The sequence below is a fragment of the Saimiri boliviensis genome, chromosome 13 (assembly GCF_048565385.1).
Source record: "Saimiri boliviensis isolate mSaiBol1 chromosome 13, mSaiBol1.pri, whole genome shotgun sequence".
In the NCBI taxonomy this organism is placed as follows: Eukaryota; Metazoa; Chordata; class Mammalia; order Primates; family Cebidae; genus Saimiri; species Saimiri boliviensis.
This window is the reverse complement of record NC_133461.1, coordinates 78,549,648-78,569,401: the sequence shown is the minus strand read 5'-3', so window position 1 is coordinate 78,569,401 and position 19,754 is coordinate 78,549,648. Positions and strand designations below refer to the sequence as shown.

Here is a 19,754-nt window from a genome sequence, read left to right as displayed (position 1 = left end):
GTGTGAGAGAGAGAGAGAGAGAGAGAGAAAGAGAGAGAGAGAGAGAGAGAGAGAGAGAGAGAGAACAGAGAGATATAAAGAGCAAAAGAAAGGGCCGAGGTCTCTGTCATTGTGCCCTTCGCGGCCATCTATATTTTAATGCTTGTAACTGTGTTATCGCATGAGTCAGCTGTGATATAACCTTGGTCCCCAAGAGAAACGTCCCTAATAGGGTGAACCCCCCCCACCACCACCCTCCCCACCCCACTCCATCTGACCCCTGCCATGGTGTCCTTCCCACCACCATCACCGCCGCTGTCTCTGAGGGGCAGCTGGAAACTGGCATGTTTGTGAAGTTAAAACACATGAAAGGAAGTTGAAAGAAGAAGTTGTCTCGAAGTGGGCCAGCATCCAGGGCTCCTGAGAAGCCACTTTTTCACTGGACTCTGATCAATGGGGCCTTGGCCCGCCTGGCTGGGTGGTTCCTCCTCTGCCAAGACAGAAGTATGTTTCCCCCATTCCGGAACTCAATGCTTTCTTAGGAGATGAACATAACCACCTTATTGTTCTAAAAACAGAGTCCCAGGCAATCGGGACAGAGAGACTGGCCCAGCAGGGGCTCTCTGGGCCAACTGAGCAAGGTGACAGGGCCCAGGAAAGGAGCTGCTGGCTGCACAAGGGCAGATGGAGTCAAGGAATCAGTGTCGTGGGATCCTGGCTGTCCCCACAGTGTCATGGCTGGGCCTTCCAAGAACAGAAGCAGGTGAAGTACAGGGAGCTGGCCGCTTCGCAGAGGAAGGACTGATAACAAATGGACTCAATGCAGCACAGACATGGGACACCGGGGGGCCGAGTGAGCAGAGCAGACCGTGAGTGCCGCACGTGCTCGGGGGTCAACAGGGACCCAAGCGCCCAGAAAAGGCGGAAAGCACACAAAGGGGTCTGAAAAATGGGACCCTCGGTAGAAAGCTCTGGGAAAACCATTATCCAGGTGAGGTTTGGGATAAATTCATTCCCACGAATTCCCCTTTGAAAGGCTCATTCCTCTAAGTATGGCCTTCAAACCAGTAGTGTCACCATTGCCTGGAAGCCTTTTAGAAACGCAGACTCAGTAGAACTGTGGTCACTAGAGGCAGAGGAGGGCAGGGGTTGCGGAGGGAGAGGTTGGCTAACAGATACAAAGTTACAGCTTACTTAGGAGATAGCAGGAATAAGTCCTAGTGTTGTATGGCACTGTACGGTGAAGACCATTAACTCTTAAGAATGTATTGTATCTTTTCAAATAGCTACGAGAGGATTTGCAATGTTCCCAACATAAAGACATGATAAATGTTTGAGGTGATGGATATGCACATTACCTTGATTTGATCATGACACATTGTATGCAGGTATCAAAATATCACATGGACCCCATAAATATGTACAATTATTATGTGTTAATTAAAAAATAAAACTTTTTTTTTTTTTTTGAGCAGAGTCTCGCTTTGTCACCCAGGCTAGAGTGCAGTGGCCCAATCTTGGCTCATTGCAGCTTCCACCTCCTGTGTTCAAGCGATTCTCATGCCTCAGCCTCCCGAGTAGCAGGGACTACAGGCATGCACCACCACGCCCAGCTAATTTCTGTATTTCTAGTAAAGACAGGGTTTCACCATGTTGGCCAGACTGGTCTTGAACTCCTGGCTTCGAGTGATCTGCCCTCCTAAGCCTCCCAAAGTGCTGGGATTACAGGTGTGAGCCACAGTGCCCAGCCAAAAAATAAAACTTTTTAAAATGAAATGTAGACTCATAGGCCCCATACCGATCCATTACTTTAAATCTGCATTTAGAAAAATCCCCTGAGTAAAGTTTAAGTGTGAGAAGTGCTGCTCTAACCACCATGGCCAAGATGCTACACACAAAAGCCAGGCCTGGCCCAATTACCTGGTGTGTGGTAGTCCCAACATTTTTCTACTTTGCTACCACAAGAAACACAGCCAGGTGTGATGGTTCATGCCTGTAATCCCAGTGCTTTGGGAGGCCTGGGGAGGAAGGATTGCTTGAGGCCAGGAGATCAAGGCCAGTGTGGACAACATCACAAGACCCGATCTCTATTTAAAAAAAAAAAAAAAATTGGCCGGGCGCGGTGGCTCAAGCCTGTAATCCCAGCACTTTGGGAGGCCAAGGCGGGTGGATCACGAGGTCAAGAGATCGAGACCATCCTGGTCAACATGGTGAAACCCCGTCTCTACTAAAAATACAAAAAATTAGCTGGGCATGGTGGTGCGTGCCTGTAATCCCAGCTACTCCGGAGGCTGAGGCAGGAGAATTGCCTGAACCCAGGAGGCGGAGGTTGCGGTGAGCCGAGATCGTGCCATTGCACTCCAGCCTGGGTAACAAGAGCGAAACTCCGTCTCAAAAAAAAAAAAAAAATTTGCCAGATACAGTGACACACACATGAAATCCCAGCTGCCGGAGCCTGAGGTGGGAGAATCGCCTGAGCCCAGGAGGTGGAGGCTGCAATGAGCCATGATTGCACCACTGCACTCCAGCCTGGGAGACAGAGTGAGACCCTGTCTAAAAAAAAAAAAAAGAATAGAGTACAATATATACATATATAAATAAAACACTATATATATAATATCCTGCTTTTTTCGCTAACCATTATGTTTTAAGCATTTTTTTCATACAGCCTCAGCATTTTGATGACTGCATGATACTGTTAAGCTATTTCTAATTTTTCTCTATTTTAAATATATATATAATGACTTTTTAAAAAATCATTGTGTAGGCCAGGCACGATGGCTCACTCCTATAATCGCAGCAGGCAGCAGGTAGGCAGATCACCTGAGGTTGGGAGTTTGAAACCAACCTGACCAACATGGTGAAACCCCATCTCTACTAAAAATACAAAATTAGCTGGGAATGGTGGTGCATGCCTGTAGTCCCAGATACTCAGGAGGCTGAGGCAGGAGAATCGCTAGAACCCAGGAGATAAAGGTTGCAGTGAGCCTAGATCAGGCCAATGCACTCCAGCCTGGGGGACAGAGGGAGACTCCATCTCAAAAAAAAAAAAAAAAAAGAAAAAGAAAAAAAGGCTAATGTTCACCCAGTGCGGTGGCTCATGCCTGTAATTCCAGCACTTTGGGAGTCCGAGATGAGCGGATCACAAGGTCAGGAGATTGAGACCATGCTGCCCAACATGGTGAAACCCCATCTCTACTAAAAACATAAAACACTAGCCAGGCATGGTGGCGGGCACCTGTAGTCCCACCTACTTAGGAGGCTGAGGCAGGAGAATCACTTGAATGAATCACTGTGGAGGTTGCAGTGAGCTGAGATCATGCCACTGCACTCCAGCCTGGTGACAGAGCAAAACTCCATCTCAAAAATTTAAAAAAGCTAATGTTTTCCCTTGTGACTCTGGGCCTCAGGATGTCCCTGCAGCGACCCCACCCCCCAAATCCTCATCCTGAACCATCACCTCATCCCAACTGGCCTCACAATGGCTTCATTAAATACTCCTGGAACCTCAATCCTATAGCCCTCACCATTCTGAAAGTGTGAGAAAAAATGTGGAATGGAACCAAAGGCCCCAGGTTCCCGTTCTAGCTCCTCTGCTTCCTGTTGTGACCACGACAAAGCACTTCCCATATCTGTGCCGCAGTTTCTTCCATATAGAATCAAGGGCTTGGATGAAATGGATAATCTCTGAAGTCCTTTGCAGCTGTGACTCTCTGTGACTTTATTTCAGATAATTATGATTAGGCCTAAATGAAATGAGATCACGGATGTTATAAAACATTGAAAAGGTTTAAAACTACACACATATATGGCACACATAGGAGTAAGGTGTCTCCTTTATTTAGTTTTGTTTATTTTTTTGAGACAGAGTCCTGCTCTGTCATCCAGGTTGGAGTGCAGTGGTGCAATCACAGCTCACTGCAGCCTCAACCTCCTGGGCTCAAGCAATTCTCCCGCTTCAGCCTCCTGCGTAGCTGGGACTACAGGCATGTGCCACCATGCCTAGCTAATTTTTTTGGAATTTTTGGAGAAATTGGGTTTTGCCATGTTGCCCAAGCTGGTCTCAAACTCCTGGCCTCAAGCAGTCCTCCTGCCTTGGCCTCCCAAAGTGCTGGGATCACAGGCATGAGCCACCACACTTGGCCAAGAGTCTCCTTTTCTCTAATTTCTAGTGTCATTTTGTTCTCATGCTTCTTTTTCTGCCAGATTGGGAGCAACATGAGGGCAAAATAAAGTTTTCTTTTTTTTTTTTTTTTTTTTTTTTTCTGAGACAGCAGTGCAGTGGGGCCCATCTCAGCTCTCTGCAACCTCCTCCTCCCGGGTTCAAGCGATTCTCGTACCTCAGCCTCTCAAGTAGCTGGGATTACAGGCACGTGCCAGCATGCCTGGCTAATTTTTGTATTTTTAGTAGAAACGGGGTTTCACTCTCTTGGCCAGGCTGGTCTCGAACTCCTGACATCAGGTGATCCGCCCACCTTGGCCTCCCAAACTGCTGGGATTACAGGCGTGAGCCACCATGCCTGGCCTCTATTTTTTTTTATCCCCCCTCAATAACTAACATCCACAGAAGCTGCTCAGTAATCTTGTTGACTTGGGGACCAACTTACAACCCCCTGGTTGCTCATTCATTTAAATGGACTTATAAGAAGCTTAACAGAAAAGTGGTTACCTTTTGCTTCTTAGGGAAGAACCTATTTTAAATATATGTCTTACTTCTCTCGAGGAAAAAAAATAGTTTGGCCCCTCAAAATTAGTTCGATTTAGAAATTCAAATGGAATTTTTAATACTGCCTTATAAATTAATACATAACAACATGCCCAAGGCTTAATTCCATTCCCCAGCCTCCTCTTAGGCAATGTGCTGAATGCCAACCCTCCACTCTATGGTAAGAGAACACAGAAGAGATACTATAAAGTATGAAAATTGTTAAAGCAAACATAGCAGGACTTAGAGATCAAAATAAACATTGCCCATTCAAAATGTCCCTTTGGAAGGATATACACACATTCTAACATGTTGCCTTGCTCAAAACTCTTGGGAATGTTTTGAAAGCCATCTTCAAACCACCAGATTTTTAACTGACAATTACAAATCTTTATGTGGTGATTAGCAGGGGAAATGTTTCTTGAAGATAACCCTGGTGAACAAGCTGGATGATCAGGCTTATTCAGTCAGGTCAAAACTCTAAATAATGTGTGTCTCATAATGAAGCTCTTAATGAGCATATGAGAATCTCGTGTAGCCTTCCAACATGAATAGGCTGAAGGTCTTCTTTCTCTGAGTTGCATAGGTTCAGCCACGTCTGTAAAAATCAGTCTCATGACAGATCTACCCTGGTCCCCCTTTCCACCTCCCAACCCCCATCACCTATTCTCAACACTGCAGCCAAGAGATCTTTTAGAAACAGAAGTCAGATTATGTCATTCATTGGTCTGAAAGCCTGTGAAGGCTCCGTCTCTCTTGAAGGAGTGGCCAAAGTCCACAGCATGGCTTCTAAGACCTAGCTCCCTGCGCCCTCTCCAATCTCCTCCCACCCCACCGCCTCCTTCAGTGGCTCTGGCTCCAGCCACATGGCCTCCCTGCCATCCCTCAAACACACTAGGATGCTCCTGTGTAGGGCCATTCTCTCGCTGTCCTCTGTCTGGAAACGTCTCTTCCAGAAATCCACTAGGCCAGCTTCCTCATTCCCTTTACGTCTTTGGTAAATTATCACCTTCTCCATGAGACATGCTGTGATTTTTCTATTTAATACCCCTATTAATAGTGCCTTCTTTTTCATAACATCTTCTGCTTAATACCTTCATTCGATAATTTCCACTTAATAACACACAGACATGCATATACACGCTCACTCCTTAGCCCAGGACCCTGGCCTTCTCTCCATCTCTTCCCTGGTACTTACTACCTTCCACCATACTATCCAACTTATCTAATATTATTTATAGTATTTCTTTTTGTCTGTATGCTCCTGTGAGAACTAAAGTCGGGAAGGCCAGTATCTTTGTCTGTTTAATTGAATCTCAAAAGCCTAGAACAGCTGAAAAGCTGGTACTCAATAAAAACATGTTGGATTGAATTGGATTGGATTGCATTGAATCGAATTAACTTGAATTGCATTGCACTGTGTTGAGTAAGTTCCAACGTATATAAAATATACTTCCTGCCTTCCAGTGGCTTGTATATCTGATCGAGAGAACTAGAGACATACACATGAAAGTGACTGGGCAGTACACAGCGGTCCAGGACTAAGTGGAACTCACAGTGATGCTGCAGGAACAAATGAGTGCTGGCTGGAGGAGGAGAAAGGGCCTGCGCCGAGCCTCCCATCCAGTCAAGGAAACCCTCTCCTTGTCCTCAGCGCAGGCCCTGCCGTTCCAGTCTCTACTCATCTGCTCACACTGGCCATCTGCCTGAAGTCCCTCACCTTTCCTGCCCACTTACCTAAATGCTCTCCACCCACCAATGCTCAGTCCAAGTCCCCTTCCTCCTCACCACTTTCCCTGATAACTCTAGCCCTCTTCTGAGCCCTGGTAGCTCCTATGTTTTGTTTCAGATCATTTGGCCTTTACAGAGAACTGTTCTGTGTGCACGTATGTCATTTCCCCAGCTAAGAACCACAGCTTTTGTTTCTCTTTTCTTAATAGTGCCAAGGCCAGGGACAGTGGCTCACGCCTATAATCCCAGCACTTTGGAAGGCCCCGGTGGGTGGATCACTTGAGGCCGGGAGTTCCAGACCAACATGGCTAACATAGTGAAACCCCATCTCTACTAAAAAATACAAAATTAGCCAGGCATGGTGGCTCACACCTGTAGTCCCAGCTACTGGGGAGGCTGAGGCACAAGAAACACTTAAACCTGGGAGGCGAAGGTTGCAGTGAGCTGAGATTGTGCCATTGCACTCCAGCCTGGGTGGCAGAGGCAAGACTCTGTTTCAAAAAAAAAAAAAAAAAAAAGGCCAGGCACGGTGGCTCAAGCCTGTAATCCCAGCACTTTGGGAGGCCGAGGCGGGTGGATCACGAGGTCAAGAGATCGAGACCATCCTGGTCAACATGGTGAAACTCCGTCTCTACTGAAAACACAAAAAATTATCTGGGCATGGTGGCGCGTGCTTGTAATCCCAGCTACTCAGGAGGCTGAGGCAGGAGAATTGCCTGAACCCAGGAGGCGGAGGTTGCGGTGAGCCGAGATCGCGCCATTGCACTCCAGCCTGGGTAACAAGAGCGAAACTCCGTCTCAAAAAAAAAAAAAAAAAAAAAAAAATGGATAAAGGGGTATATGAGAGATTGGGAAGCCAGGCTAAAATGGTATAGTTGTAACAATCCCTCCTTTCCATTTTGTTTCTATGAGTATGTCATGGGAATTTGTCTTTGTCAGCGTAGCCTGGACAGATCAACCATGGACAGATGTGTCCATCTTCTGCCTGAAACTATAACGAGTAGCAAGAGGTCAGAGAAGCTATGGAGAGAGCAGACAGCACCAACAAACGTGGCCAAGGCCAAGGGTCCTCTGCACCGACGGAACGTAGAAACGTTTGGGAAAACTAGAGGACTAATTTAGACCCCTTGACAATTTTTGTTGCAACTTCTCCCCTTCCTTGGTTGTTAGCACCCACGTTACTCTCTCATGCCTGCCAACAGAAGAGCTGAGAAGTGTGTAAATTATCTTGACGTTACTCCTTCAGGAATTCCTGGCTAATTCCTTATACCCCTCCTCCCTCCACATCCTAGGAAACTGAGCAGAAGTTGGATCTTCTCTCTTAAATGTAACCTGGCTCACATGCACTGAAGAACATGCAAGAAACTTGAGAAACAGAATTAGCATGGTGGTGGGTGCCTATAACCCCAGGTACTTGGGAGGCTGAGGCAGGAGAACCGCTTGAACCCAGGAGGCAGAGGTTGCCCTGAGCCGAGATCATGCTGCTGCGCTCCAGCCTAGGTGACAGAGTGAGACTCGATCTTAAAAAAAAAAAGAAAAAGAAAAGAAACTTGAGTAACAGAAGTCCCCATCCTAGTGCGGTCTATAACTGTCCTCTGCCCCTTCTCTCTTTTCTTCCCTCCTTTACGTAGAAAACTTAAGACAGACCAAGAAACTAAGCAGCACTTCCCATTGGTCGATTTCAGAGGCACCTGTGCAGACCAGGCCTCTTCTCCTACTGCCCCGACTCCACTCTCACAGATGAAATATCAATATCACTATTACCAAACATCACCGTTCCCCCACTGTCACAGCTAGAGCCGAGGCTGAAAAGCCAAGTCCCTCCAAGAAAGGAAACGGAGCTTAACTTCAGAGTGAGACAGAAAAAAACAGATGAAAACTTTTCCTATGAGCAGGATCCGCTTATTTGGGAATGGTGGGTGGGGGTTGGGAAGGGCAGGGAAAAGGAGCATAAAGGAAAATATGTTGGCACCCAGTGGCTGAAGGAGGGAGAGAAGGGTGTGCCAGGGAACGAGGGGGCGGGTGTGGAAAGATGAGGCCTGGGCACTGACGACAGCCTCCCCTGATTCCATGGGCTTGCCAAGACCCAGTCCTGGATCCCAGAGGGGTCACAGCCGAGGTCCCCACTCTGGAAGCCACTACCTTTCATTTTCTTGCTCCCCAGTCTCTGTGCCCAGAAGCGCTGTCTGCCAGGCTCTGGCCAACTTGTAGCCTCTCCATGCTGAAAATGACCCCCTAAAAAAGCCGAAGGAAAAGGACCCCGCACACAGCCGCGAACCACATATACACCAAGAGGTAACTCTAAACTCCAGAGCTGGGCCCAGGAGGAGGGGAAGGGTGGAGGGGGGATGAGGTTTTTCCACTTCCATTCGCAACTGTCAGGCGGGTGATTAATGACCAACAGGTTTGGAATCGCCTCTATTGCCAGATCAGTATTGTTGCCCGTGACAGCTAATGAGGTTGGACAGGCTTCTCCACACTGAGCTTTACGGCCTGCTCCCTCCCCTGCAGAGCTCACAAGCCCTGCCAGCTTTTGTGCACTGGAATGTTCAAGCCCCACCCCCCTTCATTCCTCCAACGCCACCTCCCCCCAACTCCCCGAACCACCATCTCACTCCAGATTCTTGCCCATCCACCCAGGAAGCTTCGTAGTGGGGCTTCAAGCCCCATCCTGCTCAGAGATACCTATCTGGTATACCCACACCCCCAAAGCCCCCTTCCCATTCCCACTGGAGCTTGAGCAGTGGGACTGGAAGAAAGGAAAAAGAACAAAAGCACACATTATAGCCCTTGGGTTTAAGACGACAGAAGGAGCTCTGAACACTTGCTTTGGATGGTCTGGCCAGTAAGTTTAACAAGGCCATTCCTCAGTCAGCTATAAAACTCAAGAAGTATTTCACACACTCACGGCTTCAATCTGGCAGATGTGCTAAGCGGTGAGGATGGAGCAGTGAGAGAACTTGGGAAAGGTGGTTTACTAACAGTTAATAATGATTTTTAACCAACCACCTTACCCTTAGATACACAAAGCCAGGTGTTAGTTCAGAAATCAACCTGGTCCTAGGTCTAAGGGCAAGGAAATACTGGCTTTGTTTTCTGCTCTCTTACAAATCATATTTACCTTTGTGCTAGTTCACATCTTGATACAGTTAAGCACGTGTTTGCCTGTGGTTTAATATTTGAAGGAGTTGGAGCAACGTAATAAGCAAACAGCATAAAAAGCCCAGAAAGACCCCCTCAGCTTAAAAATCTATTACTTTTCAGTGTGATATAAATGTATTTTGCTTCTGCTCAGAGCAATTTCCTAGTTTACTCTTATTAAACCAGGAGACGGCTTAGCGGAGTTCTTGATTTATGAAACACATACTAGATTCATTAAAACCTTAAAAGATTTAATACATTTTATCAGGACATTAAATCTGTGCAGGCTTTTTAAATCAAATACCTGCCATATTTCATCCCCCACACCCTGCACACTTACTTAAGAACACTTACATGTGGACTGACAAACATTATAGGTGTTTTGGGCCTGATTTCTAAGTGGCAGTAAAGTCCTCCCCTCCAAGATTTATAGCCTGGCGTCTCCCCAAGTCTGGTCTTCCAAAGAACAAGTGACTCTCCTCTTTAGAATTTGGTTCAGTAGGATGATCTGAGATCTACATTTTACACACACACAGGCAGACATGCATGTGCACACACACGTGCATGCGCACGCGCACACACACACACACACACACACACACACACGATTTCTTCCTCTCCCATTTCATAGCCAAGGTTGCTATTCTCATGGATTCTCTAGGACCCCACCCTTCAACACCACCCGCTCATCTTCCATCTTCTTCCAGAACTCCTACTGGCTTCTGATTCCATCCTAACATCTAACTCCTAACATCTCCTTCTCTCCCTCCCCTGACTCAGTCCATACAGAACTGCATCCATGCAACACCTGCCATGCTTTGGGAGGCAAAGCTTGCCCTCTTGTTCTTCATTCTTTTTTTTTTTTTTTTTTGAGACTGAGTCTTGCTCTGTCACCAGGCTGGAGTACAGCAGCGTGATCTCAGCACACGGCAACCTCTGCCTCCCAGGTTCAAGCAATTCTCCTGCCTCAGCCTCCCAAGTAGCTGGGACCAGAGGCATTCGCCACCATGCCCAGCTAATTTTTGTATTTTTAGTAGAGACGGGGTTTCCTCATGTTGGCCAGGATAGTCTTGATCTCTTGACCTCATGATCTGCCCACCTCAGCCTCCAATTCCCTCCACTTTTAAGTCTATCCACACCACAGTGGTTCTCAGCTGGGGGCAAAATTGTCTCACGCACATACAACTGGGGACATATGGCAATGTCTGAAGACGTATTTGGTTATCACAATGAGGTGGGGGTGTTGCTTCCGGCATCTAGGGATAGAGGCCAGAGAATCTGCTCAACAACCTACAATGCACAAGCCAGCCCCTCTACCCCACATCATGGAAAAAAGAAAGGAAGAGAAGGAAAAATAGAAAGAATGAAAAAAAGGAAGGAAGGGCCAGCATGGTGGCTCACGCCTGTGACCCCAGCACTTTTGAAGGCCAAGCCAGGAGGATTGCTTGAGACCAGGAGTGTGAGACCTGCCTTGGGCAACACAGTGAGACCTCATCTCCACAAAAATAAACCAGGCATGGTGGCGTGCACCTGTAGCCTAGCTACTCAGGAGGCTCACACAGGAGGATCACTTGAGCCCAGGAGTTCGAGGCTATAGTGAGCTATGCTTGTGCCACTGCACACCAGGCTGAGTGAAAGAGTGAGACCCTGTCTCACCACTAAGTAAATAAAATAAAAAGGAGGAAGGGAGTGAGGGAGGGAGGGAGGGAGGAAGGAAGAAAGGGAGGGAGGGAGGGAGGGAAGGACTGACGGAGGGAAGGAGGGAGGAAGGAAGGAAGGGAGGGAGGGAGAAGAGAGACTGAGTGTCTAGAACCTTACCAGGCATAAGGGGTCTCCTCCACTCTCCTTCATTGCTTTCATACTTAGGATTGTGGCTCATAGATAGTAGTTGTTTCAATACATGTTTATAGAGTCAAAAAAATCTCTGTCCTGATGCCTTGACATTTTCCAAATTCACAAATGTAAGGGGAAAAAAATATTGGATTTCCAATCAGTTGATCTTCCTGTGACCTTGAGGAATTGCTGAAGCCCTCTTCCCTGTGTGTCCTTATCTGTTAAGTAGGCTTGTGGTGATATTACCCTGATGGATTTCTATGAGCATTCAACGACCTGGTATAACTGACAGTGCATTTACATTTTACCAGGTCATGGATGTTTATTATTTTAGTTGACAAACACTTACTGAGTGCTTATTCTGTGCCAGGAATTATGTTAGACCCTCCAGGGGGTGGGATGAATACAAAGATGAATAGATGAAGTTCCTGCCCTCATGGATCTTACAGTCTTTCGAGAAGCACAGACAAGAACTAGAATGTTTCAGTGTATTATAATGAGTGCCGTATGACAAGAATGCACAGGATACTGTGGACACACAGAAGAAATACCTAGAAGGGTCTTGAAAGATGAATAAGGCCGGGCACAGTGGCTCACGTCTGTAATCCCAGCACTTTGGGAAGCCTAGGGAGGTGGATCACTTGAGGTCAAGAGTTCAAGACCAGCCTGGCCAACATGGTGAAACCCCATCTCTACTAAAAATACAAAAATTAAGCAGGCGTGGTAGCGTGTGCCTGTATTCCCAGCTACTTGGAGGGGCTGAGGCAGGAGAATCTCTTGAACCCAGGAGGCGGAGCTTGCAATGAGCTGAGATTGTGCTACTGCACTCCAGCCTGGCCTGTGACAGAGAAAAAAAAAAAGAGAGAAAAGACGAATAAGAGCTGGTCTAGCAAAATACAAAAAACTACAGAATAAGATCTAAAAGCTGAAGGTATAGGTAGGGGATCACATCATTAAAGATCTTATATGAATAAAGTTAAGAGGATTTGAATTTTTTCAGTAGGAAACCTATTACGGTGTTTTTAAAGCAGAAAAAGTATACATCAAAGAACACATGGGTACACTGTGGCCAACACAATAATTTAAGTTGAATGGCAAGGTTGGGGCAAAGAGTTGGCTAACATTAGGTTATTACAATAATCCTAATGTTAGGGTGATAAAGCCCTGAACTGCCTGGAGAGGGAAGTATGGCGTCAAGGAATAATTAGGATGGATGGGGCAGGTTAAAGTCAGTGGCCAGTTGAGTGTCTACCCTGGATGGTTGAGTGAATAGTGACATCTTTAGTGGGAGGAGGATGTTTAAAGGGACCTATGAGTTCCATTTTAGAGATGATCCATTTCTCCCTGTCCAAAATCCAAAGAAATGGTATTCTAGTGTGTAGCTCATGGTTATTAATATGCATTTAGGAGCGTCACCAGCGGCCCTATAATTAGAATATAGAGAACACAAGAGGCCTTCCAGAAAGAGAAGACAGAGAAGGAAGAGCAGTAGGGGCCGGGCACAGTGGCTCGTACCTGTAATCCCAACACTTTGGGAAGCCAAGGCGGGTGGATCACTTGAGGTCAGGCATTCAAGACCAGCCTGGTCAACATGGCAAAACCCCATCTCTACTAAAAATACAAAAGTTAGCCGGGTATGGTGGTGGGCGCCTGTAATCCCAGCTACTTGGAAGGCTGAAGCCGGAGTATCGCTTGAACCCAAGAAGTGGAGACTGCAGTGAGCCAAGATCACACCGTTGCACTCCAGCCTGGGCAACAAGAGCAAAACTCCATCTCAAAAAAATAAAAGAAAAGAAAAAGAAAGAAGAGCAGTAGGTCAAAGACAGAGTTCTGAGGAAGAGCTGAGGATGAGCTCATGGTAGAGATTAAAAATAGGAACATATGGACAATAGACAGAAACCCAGGAGGGAAAGAGTAATTCACAGAGGCCAAGGGATGAGGGGTCTAAGCATTCAGGGGGCCAATCAACAGTACCACGTGCATCAGAGAAAGGAACTGAAGGGTTAAGAACAAGGGAACAGAAAGTGAGGAAGTAATGACATCAAGTGTAGGCTACTTTTTCAATAAACTTTCCTCAAAGGGAAGGAGACAAATCGGGTAAGAACTAGAGGCTTACACAGGATCAACGGAGAGGCTTAAAGGGAAGGGCGTGGAGAAATTGCACAAGATTACAGGCTGTGGCTAAAGAACTGGTAGAAAGGAGATAATTAAAGGCTCTAGGTCCCTGAGGAGAGAGGAGGATGAGATTAAGAAACCAGGTGAAGAAAGATTGGCCTAGAATAAACATGGGCTACCTTATCCTGAGACTCACATCCCAGTATATAAGGTATCTCTTACGTACAGCAAAAAAGAAGTCTATCAATGACATAGAGAGATGTGTAGATAAATATATGTACATAAAATTTCATACAATCATTTTTTTTAAATTCCTAATGTTACTATAAATTCCGAGTAGGAGGGTTAAAGGAAAGATCATCCGGCCGGGCGTAGTGGCTCACGCCTGTAATCCAAGCACTTTGGAGGCCAAGGCAGGCAGATCACCTAAGGTCGGGAGTTCAAGACCAGCCTGACCAACATGGTGAAACCCCACTTAAAAAAAAATAAAAGAAAGAAAAAGAAAAAAAAAAAGAAAAGGAAAGGAAAGATCATCCCAGGCAAACGAGGCCAAGCCAAAATGCAACTGCCAGGCTTGTTGGAACACAATCTCAGGGTCACAGGCTCCTCTTCATCATTCCCAAATGCAGTAGGGACCTTAGCCAAGCCCCCTTTCTGGAGACTTCTTCTCCTCGGACTTCTCTACAAGTAAAAGTAATGTGTTGGATCAAAATCATAGGCAATAACCTATCTGTCTGTCAAGAGATGAGTAGATAAACAATTGTGTAGCTATACAATCAAACACTACACAGCAATAAAAAGGAAGGAACTCTTGATAGACTCAACAACATGGATGAATCTCAAAATAATTACTTTGGGTTTTCAAAAAAGCGAGACCCTCCCCTCAAAAAGAGTACATGCTATACGATTCCATTCATATAAAATTCTAGGGCCGGGTGTGGTGGCTCATGCCTGTAATCCAAGCACTTTGGAGGCCAAGGCAGGCGGATCACCTGAGGTTGGGAGTTCAAGACTAGCCTGACCAACATGGTAAAACCCCATCTTTAAAAAAATAAAAAATAATCAAATAATAAAATAAAATTCTACAAAATGCACACTAGTGGCAAAAGCAGATCAGTGGTCTTTTGAGCATCGAAAAAGGGGTGTCCCAAAGAGGGGTAAGAGGAAAAGATTGCAAAGAGGCATGGGGAAATTTGGAGGCATGATGCATGTGTTCATTACCTTGATTGTGGTAATGGCTTCACAAGGTTTGCAAATCAAAACGTAAATTGTAGACTTTATGAACAGTTTATTACATGTCAATTACATCTCAATAAAGCTGTAAAAACATGTAATCACAAAATGACCTTTTTGGTGCCTTTTAGCTTTCAGCTCAATTTTTTTTCCTGATGGCTCTTTGATCCCTTTACCCAATTGCCTTGAAGAAACCTCATTAGCCCCAAGCAAATATGCTTTTGTTCTTGGAAGTCACCAATCCTGATTTTTGCAATTGAAAAAAAAGAAAAGAGGAAAAATTTATGAGCCCCCTTAATAATTAGGGATATAGTTCATTCCTTTTCGCCTAAGCTCACTAAAATCTTACTGGAATCAAACATTCTAAAAGATGTTTTCTCTTCTCTGTTTTAGAGCCTAAGGTAAAAAAGATAAACTTTAAATCAAGCAGAAACTTTTTCCAGCAACTTCCACTCTTGTGATACTGAACTGAACTGAAGTGACAGATTTTAAGAGTTGCCTGAATCTTTTGGAGTTAACCTGGTTATTGACTTTAAAAGTCTAATTGTGAAATTGACTTTAAAAACTCTAATTGTGAAAGAAGGGGTCTCTTCTCTCTTTGGAATGGCGCTCTCACTAACAATTTTCTTGATCAGAGGACCCAACAAACAGCAATAGAATAGAACATTATGGATTGCTGGGTGAGAGTATTTTTTAACCTGCTTCAACCTAAAACTGCAAAATAAACTGGTCCAATTTAATTTAAAAAGTTTCATAATTTCTGACCACTGATCTACATTTCTGAAAGGTTACAGAAAGGTTACACACACGTGATGTGTGTGTGTGCACATGTGTATGTGTGTGAAACTGAATCATTTTCTAACTCATTCACTATAAAAAAAAAAAAAGAGACGAGATCATTTGAACTCTGCCTTTGCAATTTATCATCTTCGTGATCTTAGACAATCTCTTAATTTATCTAAGCTTCAACTTTCTCCTCTAAAATGGAGTTGAACTCAAAGGGCTGACCTAAAGATTACATAAAATGAGAAAAAGTAAGGCACCGGGGCTGCTACATAGACATTATTCAATAAAGCTTTATGAAATCTGTATTACAAATATCTATTGAGGTATAATTTCAGAAGCCTTTATCTCTTCTTCTGATAAGCTTTCATTGGTTATTATTCATACCATACAGCTTAAAGTTTATCATTCTCTTGCCCTGTGTCACATTAATAACCTGCAATAACAACCCCCAAACATGCAAGAACACATTAAGGGAATTTGCTATTACAGCTAACATTTGGTGAACACAAAATTTACCAAATGTTATGTGTGCTTTTCACAATAGTCCTATGACTTTCATATAATTATTACTTTGATTTTATAGATGAAGGAACTGTCCCTCCCTCTTGTGAGGGACAGATAATTTTCCAAGGTTACAGAACTAAGAGGCAGGGTCCAGGATTTAAACAAGACAGCCTGACTGTGGAGTATCTGAGCTAAATCACTACTCTATACTGCGACATTTTTTTAAAACAAAATTTTAGCCAGGCACGGTGGTGGCTCACACCTGTAATCCCAGCACTTTGAGAGCCCGAGCCACGTGGATCACTTGAGGTCAGGAATTCAAGACCAGACTGACCAACATAGTAAAACCCTCTCTCTACTAAAAATACAAAAATTAGCCAGTCGTGATGGCATACATCTGTAGTTCCAGATACTCGGGAGGCTGAGGTAGGAGAATCGCCTGAACTCGAGAAATGGAGGCTGTAGTAAGCCAAGATTGTGCCACTGCAATTCCAACCTGGGTGACAGAGCAAGACAAAGAAAGAAGGGAAGGGGAGGGGAGGGCAAGGGAGGGAAGGGGGGAGAGAGGGAGGGCATGGAGGGGAGAGAGAGAGAGAAAGAAAGAAGAAAGAAATGGGAGGGAGAGAGAGAAAGAAAAAGAGAGAAAGAAAGAGAAAGAAGGAAAGAAAGAAAGAGAGAAAAAAAGAGGCCGGGCGCGGTGGCTCAAGCCTGTAATCCCAGCACTTTGGGAGGCCGAGGCGGGTGGATCACGAGGTCGAGAGATCGAGACCATCCTGGTCAACATGGTGAAACCCCGTCTCTACTAAAAATATAAAAAATTAGCTGGGCATGGTGGCGCGCGCCTGTAATCCCAGCTACTCAGGAGGCTGAGGCAGGAGAATGGCCTGAGCCCAGGAGGCGGAGGTTGCGGTGAGCCGAGATCGCGCCATTGCACTCCAGCCTGGGTAACAAGAGCGAAACTCCGTCTCAAAAAAAAAAAAAAAAAAAAAAAAAAAAGAGAGAAAAAAAGAAAGAAGGAGGAAGGAAAGAAAGAAAGAGAAAGAGAGGCCGGGCACGGTGGCTCACGCCTGTAATCCCAGCATTTGGGGAGGCTGAGGCAGGCAGATCACAAGGTCAAGAGATCGAGACCATCCTGGCCAACATGGTGAAACCCCATCTCTACTAAAAATACAAAAATTAGCTGGGTGTGGTGGCACGTGCCTGTAGTCCCAGCTACTTGGGAGACTGAGGCAAGCGAATTGCTTGAACCCAGGAGGTGGAGGTTCCACTGAACCAAGATTGCTCACTGCACTTGAACCTGGCGACAGAGCAAGACTCCGTCTCAAAAAAAAGAGAAAGAAGAAAGGAAGGAAGGAGGGAGGGAGAGACAGAGAGAAAGAAAGGAAGGAAGAAATTGTAAACTCTTGTGTTAAATAAATCACTGCTGGGTAACATAAAAATCCCAAGTCTCTTAAGAAAGTTTTCAGAAGTACTAGGTCATCTACTGACATCCACCCCCCTGCCTTTAGGCAGGTCCACAACTAAATAACCCAGGCCTGGTAAAAAGCCTCCTAAGAACAAAAATCCCAAAACTTCTACCCACAATTCACTCTAAAGTTTACTATGAGGAAATTATTGTGCTTTTATTATTTCTAAGTGACACATAATAATAGTACATACTTATAGGAAGGGGATGGAAGATGGGGGTTGCCAGAGGTTGGTTAAATGAAATTCTTAAATTACAAGTAATTTAAATACTTGATGCTGCAGGCTAGCCCCGATTTCTTGGGTTGATGAACCCTAATATTTCCATTTTTCTTACTCACTCAACTATTAAATGAACATTTATTAAGCATGCCCAGCTGAGTTATATCACTGAACCTGGAGAGAAAACACTCAAGTTCTGACAGGATCCGTCAAGAGAATGGCCAGCTTTGTCTGTTCGGAGTGGGGGATGCAGGGACAGAGTAGGGAGAGGAAAGGCCTCCATTTATGGAGATGGACACAGAGCTCCCAGACAGCACCATGTAACCCTCTTATGGGCTTCACCATGTAATGCTGAAACATCCCAACACTCAGAGCAAACCGAGGAAAGGCAAACGGGCCAATCCCAAGCAGGCATGCCTGAAAAAACCACACTTCCCTTTTCCTGAGTCTTAAATCTGTCAAACACCACCAGCTTGCCATCTTCCCGGTGGAAAAGTTTTTTACTTACTGAAGGCTATAATTAAGCGGACTCTTTCTCTCCTGCAAACAAAATATTAATAACTTCAGTGGTTGAATTAGAAATGCCCCAATGTGATGCTGGTGAATAGGGCAGATTGAGGACAACCTGAGGCCCTTAGACTAGGAGACACAATCTGAATTCCGGGCCTGATCTCACGTTGCCTTCAGTCTGCATTTACTGTGCACCTAAGCCCGGCGCAGTGCGGGGAGTCGGGTGGGTGGGGTGCGGAAGGAAAGTCAGTCTCTGCTCTCCGGGGAATGGATGGACAGTTTATCCATAAAGACGATGAAATGCACAAGCCCCTGTGTACTGTGGCGGGGGTTACAAAGGCGGTAAACTCAAGATATTAAGGAAACGCAAAGGAAGCTTTCCTTGGCTATTTTTTGTTGTTGTTTGTTTTTTGTTTTTGAGAAGGAGTTTTGCTCTTGTTGCCCAGGCTAGACTACAATGGCACAATCTCGGCTCACTGCAACCTCCACCTCCAGGGTGCAAGGGATTCTCCTGCCTCAGCCTCCTGAGTAGCTGGAACTACAGGAGCCGGCCACCACGCCCGGCTAATTTTTATATTTTTAGTAGAAGATGGGATTTCGCCAGGTTGGCCAGGCTGGTCTCGAACTCTTGACCTCAGGTGATTCGCCCACCACGGCCTCCCAAAGTGCTGAGATTACAGAGGTGAGCCACCACGCCCAGCCTCCTTGGCTGTTTTTACCCCTGAACCTCGCTGAACTTCTTAGATCTCGTTCATTAAAATTAGGATAATAATTCCTTGTTAGTATACTTTGTGGTGTTGCAGGATCACAAGGGCCAAAGCTCCCAGAAAAATATAAAGGACAATTCAACATAGGGATTATTAATTAGTAAGGTAATGATGCTAATCTGCACATTGAAAAGATTGTTTCAGCTGTGTTATAGGAAAGAGAACAGTTGCAACTTGCTAGTACCTGATTAAGGGGGAAAAACAAAACAAAAAACGGTCGGCGTGGCAGCTCACGCCTGTAATCCCAGCACGTCGGGAGGCCGAGACAGGAGGATTGCTTGAAGCCGGGATTTGAGACCAGACTTACAGAGACCCTGTCTCTACTAAAAACAAAATTGTCAAGTGCCATGGAGTGCGCCTGTGGTCCCAGCTACTCAGGAGGCTGAGGTGGGAGGATCGCTTAACCCCAGGAGTTTGAGACTGCAGTGCGCTATGACCGTGCGCTGCACTCCAGCCTGGGCAAAAGAGTTAGACCTTGTCTCTAATTAAAAAAAAAAACTAACCAGGTTCGGCCTTCTGCGGAGGGAAATCCGGAGCAATCCCCAAAGTCAGTGCCTTGAAAAGGGACACCCTGGGTCTCAGCACTCTCGGCCACGCGCGTCCCGCCGCTCGTTCTCGGGGAGCTCCCACCTTCCCCGCTCTCATCCCCAGCCCCAGTCCGGATACCCGAGACCGACGTCCAGGACCGCACGAACCGAGTCGCGGGCGATCCCTGGCGGCCACCTGCGGCCACAGACCACTGGGAACGCGAGGGGCGGGGCGCA

At 45.8% G+C, this 19,754-nt stretch overlaps 2 long non-coding RNA genes across 2 annotated transcripts in view; one reads left to right on the top strand and one right to left on the bottom strand.

The window, feature by feature from the left end:
* The window catches only part of LOC141580833 (uncharacterized), a 193,524-nt gene extending 173,782 nt beyond the window's left edge, over positions 1–19,742 (bottom strand). Inside the window, exon 1 of the long non-coding RNA XR_012513203.1 lies at positions 19,494–19,742. This is a non-coding gene — a long non-coding RNA (uncharacterized LOC141580833). The remainder of the gene's footprint in view (positions 1–19,493) is intronic.
* Positions 556–15,593, top strand: LOC104652899 (uncharacterized). Its single transcript, XR_746184.3, has 3 exons — positions 556–970; positions 8,580–8,710; positions 15,131–15,593. It is a non-coding gene; the product is annotated as an uncharacterized LOC104652899 (long non-coding RNA).
* Positions 19,743–19,754: the final 12 nt, after the last annotated feature.